Genomic DNA, 7,324 nt, shown 5'->3' on the forward strand with positions numbered 1-7,324 from the left:
GGCTGGAAACTATAGATCGGTTAGCCTAACATCTGTGGTAGGTAAAATTTTGGAGTTCATTATTAAGGAGACAGTAACAGGACATTTGGATAATCATCATTTAATAGGACAAAGTCAGCATGGTTTTATGAAGGGGAGGTCATGTTTGACAAATTTGCTGGAGTTCTTTGAGGAAGTAACATATAGGGTGGATAAAGGGGAACCAGTGGACGTAGTGTATTTAGACTTCCAAAAGGCATTTGACAAGGTGCCACACAAAAGATTATTGCTTAAGATAAAAAAAATCACGGGATTGGGGGTAATATTCTGGCATGGATAGAGGATTGGCTATCTAACAGAAAGCAGAGAGTTGGGATAAATGGTTCATTCTCAGAATGGCAATCAGTAACCAGTGGTGTTCCGCAGGGGTCAGTGCTGGGTCCCCAACTCTTTACAATCTATATTAACGATTTGGAGGAGGGGACCAAGTGTAACATATCAAAGTTTGCAGATGATACTAAGATGGGAGGGAAAGTAGTGAGTGAGGAGGACATAAAAAACCTGCAAGGGGACATAGACAGGCTAAGTAAGTGGGCAGAGATTTGGCAGATGGAATACAATACTGGAAAGTGTGAGGTTATGCACTTTGGCAGGAAAAATCGTAGAGCAAGCTATTATCTTAATGGCAAGAAACTGGAAAGTACTGAAGTACAAAGGGATCTGGGGGTCCTGGTGCACGAAACTCAAAAGGTTAGTATGCAGGTGCAGCAAGTGATTAAGAAGGCCAATGGAATGTTGGCTTTCATTGCTAAGTGGATAGAATATAAAAATAGGGAGGTATTGCTTCAGTTGTACAAGGTATTGGTGAGACCGCACCTGGAATACTGCATACAGTTTTGGTGTCCATACTTAAGAAAAGACATACTTGCTCTCGAGTCAGTGCAAAGAAGGTTCACTCGGTTAATCCCGGGGATGAGGGGATGGACATATGAGGAGAGGTTGAGTAGATTGGGACTCTACTCATTGGAGTTCAGAAGAATGAGAGGCGATCTTATTGAAACATATAAGATTGTGAAGGGGTTGGATCGGGTAGATGCGGGGAGGATGTTCCCGATGATGGGTGAAACTAGAACTAGGGGGCATAGTCTTAGAATAAGGGGCTGCTCTTTCAAAACTGAGATGAGGAGGAACTACTTCACTCAGAGGGTGGTCGGTCCATGGAATATGCTGCCCCAAAAAGCTGTAGAAGCTACATCATTACATAAATTTAAAACAGAAATAGACAGTTTCCTAGAAGTAAAGGGAATTAAGGGTTACGGGGATTGGGCAGGAATTTGGACATGAGTCTAGGTTCGGATCGGTCATGGCCCTGTGGGTAGCGGAGCAGGCCCAGGGGCCGTGTAGCCTGATCCTGCTCCTATTTCGTGTGTCTAATTCTGTTCGATTCAGTAGATGGTTCTGTGATAGTAGATTGCCGGTTAGGATCAGATCAGCCATGATCTTATTAAATGGCGGAGCAGGCTCGAGGAGCCGATTGGCCTACTCCTGCTCCTATTTCTTATGTTCTTATGTAAACTCCAACTGTCAGAATGGACACGATTCAGTCCAGGATGTGATTAACAGCAGGAACAACAGCAGAATCCAACACCTGCAGTCACTTGTGAACTTGCTGGTGCCTCAGCAGGCTGGATGAAGCGGTGAATCCTTTCCCACAGTCGGAGCAGGTGAACGGCCTCTCCCCAGTGTGAACACGCTGATGAGTTAGAAGGTTGGATGAAGTAGTGAATCGCTTCCCACACTGAAAGCAGGTGAATGGCCTCTCCCCACTGTGAACTCGCTGGTGTATCAGCAGGTGGGATGACCGAGTGAATCCATTTCCACACACGAAGTAGGTGAAAGGTCTCTCCCCAGTGTGAACTCGCTGGTGTGTCAGCAGGTGGGATGAACAGGTGAATCCCTTCCCCCACACGGAGCAGGTGAATGGCCCCTCCCCTGTGTGAACTCGCTGGTGCCTCAGCAGGTGGGATGAATTATTGAATCCCTTGCCACACACGAAGCAGGTGAACAGCCTCTCCCCAGTGTGCACTTGCTGGTGAGTTAGAAGGTTGGATGAACAGGTGAATCCCTTGCCTCACTCAGAGCAGGTGAATGGCCTCTCCCCAGTGTGAGTGCGATGATGAATTTCCAGATTAGACGGGGAACTGAATCCCTTTCCACAGTCCCCACATTTCCACGGTTTCTCCCTGGTGCGGGTGTCCTTGTGTCTCTCCAGGTTGGATGATCAGTTGAAGGCTCGTCCAAACACAGAACACGTGTACAGTTTCTCCCCGCTGTGAATGGTGCGATGTTTTTTCAGGCTGTGTAACTGGTTAAAGCTCTTTCCAGTCAGTGCACTGGAACACTTTCACTTGGGTGTGTGTGTCTCGGTGCTTTTCCAGTCACACTGATGTGTGAAATCTTTTCCCACATACAGAACAGGCAGACATTTCTCCTTCCACATTCAAAGGCTGATGATATTCAGATCCTGATGAATCGAGAGACTGACAGATCTTGACGTGATGTTTGGTTCGAGATTCCCGTCTGCAAATCCTCCCCTTCTAATACCCTGTAAAAGGAGTTTACAAAACTTGTCACTGTAAGTACAGGACATAAATTCAGAAAAGACAATTCTAGTTTCTAAAGATCATTCTTTCCTCTCTTGTTCCCTCAAAACTGTAAATCCCTATCCCACACATTGTACCTCCTCCCTGTGCTAAAATCCAAAACTATCACACATCTCAAGACAGTTTGTGTTCTGCTCCCTGTTTTCTCCCCCTACTCTGGCTGGGTTCAGTTCTACACTCACTGGTTCCCCTCCCTCTCCTCCCCTGAAGGTGTGGACTCTGGCTGGGTTCAGTTCTACACTCACTGGCTCCCCTCACTCTCCTCCCCTGAAGGTGCTGACTCTGGCTGGGTTCAGTTCTACACTCACTGGTTCCCCTCTCTTTCCTTCCCTGAAGGTGCTGACTCTGGCTGGGTTCAGTTCTACACTCACTGGTTCCCCTCTCTTTCCTTCCCTGAAGGTGCTGACTCTGGCTGGGTTCAGTTCTACACTCACTGGTCCCCCTCTCTCTCCTCCCCTGAAGGTGCTGACTCTAGCTGGGTTCCGTTCACGCAATGGGACCCTGAAGCCCCGACCCATAATGATCCCTTTACAAAGATGGCCACGCATGCGCGCTACTGCTCGATGAAGTAAGAGGGCGAAGCACAAACCGCCAGCTTTCCTTTACTAAGATGGCCGCGGTTAACCCAGGCCTGTTCCCGGGAAAAAGCCTTCGTACTGGAATCGCGGAACCTGTAGGTTCTCCTTCGGGGCTTGCGGCCTACACCAGGTGTTTATGAAGCTCACCCGCCAGGTGTGTTACCTCCCTGCGCCCCGCTGATTCATAATCCGCGTAAATCGCATCCCCCACCGTTGACCGCTTCCAACACTGGCCTGACCCGGATCACAGTGACACTGCGCATGCTCCAAGTACAGGCGGGCACTGCACCTGCGTACAGGGCTCCTGCAGTCTGAATAGGGCACATTCTCCCCCGCGGGGTATGCTGGGGAGCTGCCCCGCCATTGAAAGCCCCAATTAGTGAATGGAGAATGAATTTCTGTGATTCCCATTGAGAGACATTTCATCAATAATTCACACAGAAACCCAAGTGCACGGGCACTCTGCCATGGTTCCATCCTAGATGTGATTAATAACAGAATGCAAACCCCTGCAGTCACATGTGAACTCACTGGAGTCTCAGCAGGTGGGGTGAATTTCTTCCCACACACAGGATATTGAAACAGCCTCTCTCCAGTATCAATGCGCTGATCGCGTATCAGCTGCTTTGAAATTGAAAAGCTTTTCTCACAGTCAGAGTATTTAAATCAACTGTTCTCAATGTGGACACTCTGGAGTGTCAACAGTTGGGACAACGGAGTGAATCCCTTCCCACACGTGAAGTATCTAAACGGTCTCTCTCCGGTGTGACTGTGCTGGTGTGTCATTAAATGGGATGGTCGATTGAATCACTTTCCACATACAGAGCAGTGAATGGATTCTCCCCATTACAAACATGTTAGTGTGGGAATAGAAGTAATAGCAGAGCACTTGGAAAACAGTGACAGGATCGGACAAAGTCAACATGGATTTACAAAAGTTAAATCGTGCTTGACTAATCTACTGGAATTTTTTGAGGCTGTAACTAGTAAAATAGATAAGTGAGAACCAGTGGATGTGGTGTATTTGGACTTTCAGAAGGCTTTCGATAAGGTCCCACATAAGAGATTAGCGTATAAAGTTAAAGCACATGGGATTGGGGGTAATTTACTGACCTGGATAGAGAACTGGTTGGCAGACAGGAAGCAAAGAGTTGGAATAAACGGCTCTTTTTCCGAGTGGCAGGCAGTGACTAGTGGGGTACCGCAGGAATCGGTCCTAGGACCCCAGCTATTCACAATATATATTAATGATCTAGACGAGGGAACTAGATGTAATATCTCCAAGTTTGCAGATGACGCAATGCTGGTTGGGCGTGTGTGCTGTGAGGAGGATGCCGAGAAACTCCAGTATGATTTGGACAGGTTGGGTGATTGGGCAGATGCATGGCAGATGCAGTATAATGTGGATAAATGCGAGGTTATCCACTTTGGTGGCAAAAACAGGAAGGCAGATTATTATCTGAACAGCAATAGATTGGGAGAAGGGGAAGTGCAATGAGACCTGGGTGTCCTTGTGCACCAGTCACTGAAGGTAAGCATGCAGGTGCAGCAGGTGGTTAAGAAGGCAAATGGTATGTTGGCCTTCGTAGCGAGAGGGTTCGAGTACAGGGACAAGGATGTCTTGCTGCAGTTGTACACGGCCTTGGTGAGACTTCACCTTGAGTATTGTGTGCAGTTTTGGTCGCCTTATCTGAGGTAGGATGTTCTTGCCATGGAGGGAGTGCAGCGAAGATTCACCAGACTGATACCTGGGATGGCAAGAATGACTTATGAGGAGAGATTGGGTCGATTGGGCTTACACTCGCTGGAGTTTAGAAGAATGAGAGGGGATCTCATTGAAACTTATAAAATTCTAACAGGACTAGACAGACTAGATGCAGGAAGGATGTTCCCGATGGCCGGGGAGTCCAGAACCAGGGGTCACAGTCTAAAGATAAGGGGTAAGCCATTTAGGACAGAAATGAGGAGGAATTTCTTCACCCAGAGAGTGGTGAACCTGTGGAATTCTCTACCACAGAAGGCAGTTGAGGCCAGTTCATTAAATATATTCAAGAAGGAGTTAGATATATTTCTTAAGGCTAAAGGGATCAAGGGATATGGGGAGAAGGCAGGGACAGGGTACTGAATTTGGATGATCAGCCATGATCTCATTGAATGGCGGAGCAGGCTCGAGGGGCCAAATGGCCTACTCCTCCTATCTTCTATAAGTGAGTGACTCTCTTTCCACACTCAGCTGGTGAACAGCCTCTCCCCGGTCTGACTGTTTCGATGAGTTTGCACCTCAGACGGGCAACTGATCAGCAGAAACACACTCTAACTGCCAGAATGAACATGGTTCAGTGCTCAATGTAATCCCAGTAAATCCTGTTCGTGGCATAGTGGTTAGCACTGTTGCCTCACAGCGCCAGAGACCCGGGTTCGAATCCGGCCTGGGGCGACTGTCTGTGTGGAGTTTGCACATTCTCCCCGTGTTTGCGTGGGTTTTCTCCGGGTGCTCCGGTTTCCTCCCACAGTCCAAAGATGTGCGGGTTAGGTTGATTGGCTATGATAAATTGACCCTTAGTGTTAGGGGGATTAAATATGTGGGGTTACGGGGATAGGGTGGGATATGTGTTGGTGTAGGGGTTACGGGGATCGGGTGGGATATGTGTCGGTGCAGGCTCGATGGGCCGAAATGGCCTCTATCTGCACTGTGGGGTATCTGTGATTTCTGTGAATCCATTCCCACATTTACACTAATACAAAAAGAAAATAGTGGAGATGCTGGAAATCTGAAATAAAAACAGAAAATGCTGGAGATGCTCAATGGGCCAGGCAGCATCTGAGAGAGAAACAGCATTAACGTTTCAGGTCGATGACCCTTCGTCAGAACTGGAAAAAGCAGGAAATGAAGCAGATTTTGAAGCAAGTGTAGGGGCTGGGAAAGGGGGGAGGGGATGAAAGAACAAAGGGGAAGGTCTGTGATAGGATGGAAGGCAGGAGAGACATTCAAGGCAAAAGGAGATGGTAATGGGACAGGTTAAGAAACAAAGGGTGGCTCCAGACTGCTGAGCATCTCCAGCATTTTCTGTTTTTACCCCACATTTACACTGCTGATTCAGGTGGGTGCATGAGTCCCATGGGCTAGACAATTTGTTAAAAGTGGATCCAGGCACATAACACGTGTGCTGTTTCTCCCCGCTGTGATTGGTGCTTTTTCCTTCTATATCCAAAGTCCAATGATATTCAGGCCCTGATAATCCGGAGAATCTGTCAAATCTTGACGCAGTGTTTGGATTCAGTTGCCATCTACAGATCCTCCCTTTCTAATACCCTCATATGGTGTTTACAACAGATTAGACCTTCAGAACAGACAAATCTAGTTTCTATACAACATTCTTTCCCCTCCTATCCCTCCTAAGCTGTAAATTCACCATTCTACACACTCTCCCTTCATCCTTACTGTCTAAAAACAACATTCATTACATCATCTGGGATTTTGTGTCTGCCCTTCTCTCCAGAAGGAACTGAATCTGGCTGTGTACAATTAGTTCACCTCTACATTTTGGTAGGAAGAACGAGGAGAGGCAATATAAACTAAAGGGTACAATTCTATAGGGGGTGCCTGAACAGAGAGACCTGGGGGTATATGTGCACAAATCGTTGAAGGTGGCAGGGCAGGTTGGGAAAGCGGTTAAAAAGCTTATGGGATCCTGGGCTTCATAAATTGAGGCATAGAGTACAAAAGCAAGGAAGCTATGATGAACCTTTATAAAATACTGGTCCGACCTCTCTGGAGTTTAGAAGAATGAGAGGTGATCTCATTGAAACATACAAGATTCTGAAGGGGATTGACAGGGTAGATGCTGAGAGGTTGTTTCCCCTGGCTGGAGAGTCTAGAACTAGGGGGCATAGTCTCAGGATAAGGGGTCGGCCATTTAAGGCCAGGGGGAGGTGGAATTTCTTCACTCAGAGGGTTGTGAATCTTTGGAATTCTCTGCCCCAGAGGGCTGTGAATGCTGAGTCTTTGAGTATATTCAAGGCTGAGGTAAAATAGATTTTTGGACTCCAGGGGAATCAAAGGAAATGGAGATCGGGCAGGAAAGTGGAGTTCAGGTCGATGAT

At 47.4% G+C, this 7,324-nt stretch overlaps 1 pseudogene; it reads right to left on the minus strand.

The window, feature by feature from the left end:
* Positions 1-1,588: 1,588 nt before the first annotated feature.
* LOC147119598 (uncharacterized) lies at positions 1,589-3,483 on the minus strand (annotated as a pseudogene).
* Between the last annotated feature and the right edge of the window lie 3,841 nt (positions 3,484-7,324).

This window comes from Somniosus microcephalus, chromosome 4 (assembly GCF_052327205.1).
Source record: "Somniosus microcephalus isolate GS21.2 chromosome 4, FLI_Smic_1.0, whole genome shotgun sequence".
Lineage (NCBI taxonomy): Eukaryota > Metazoa > Chordata > Chondrichthyes > Squaliformes > Somniosidae > Somniosus > Somniosus microcephalus.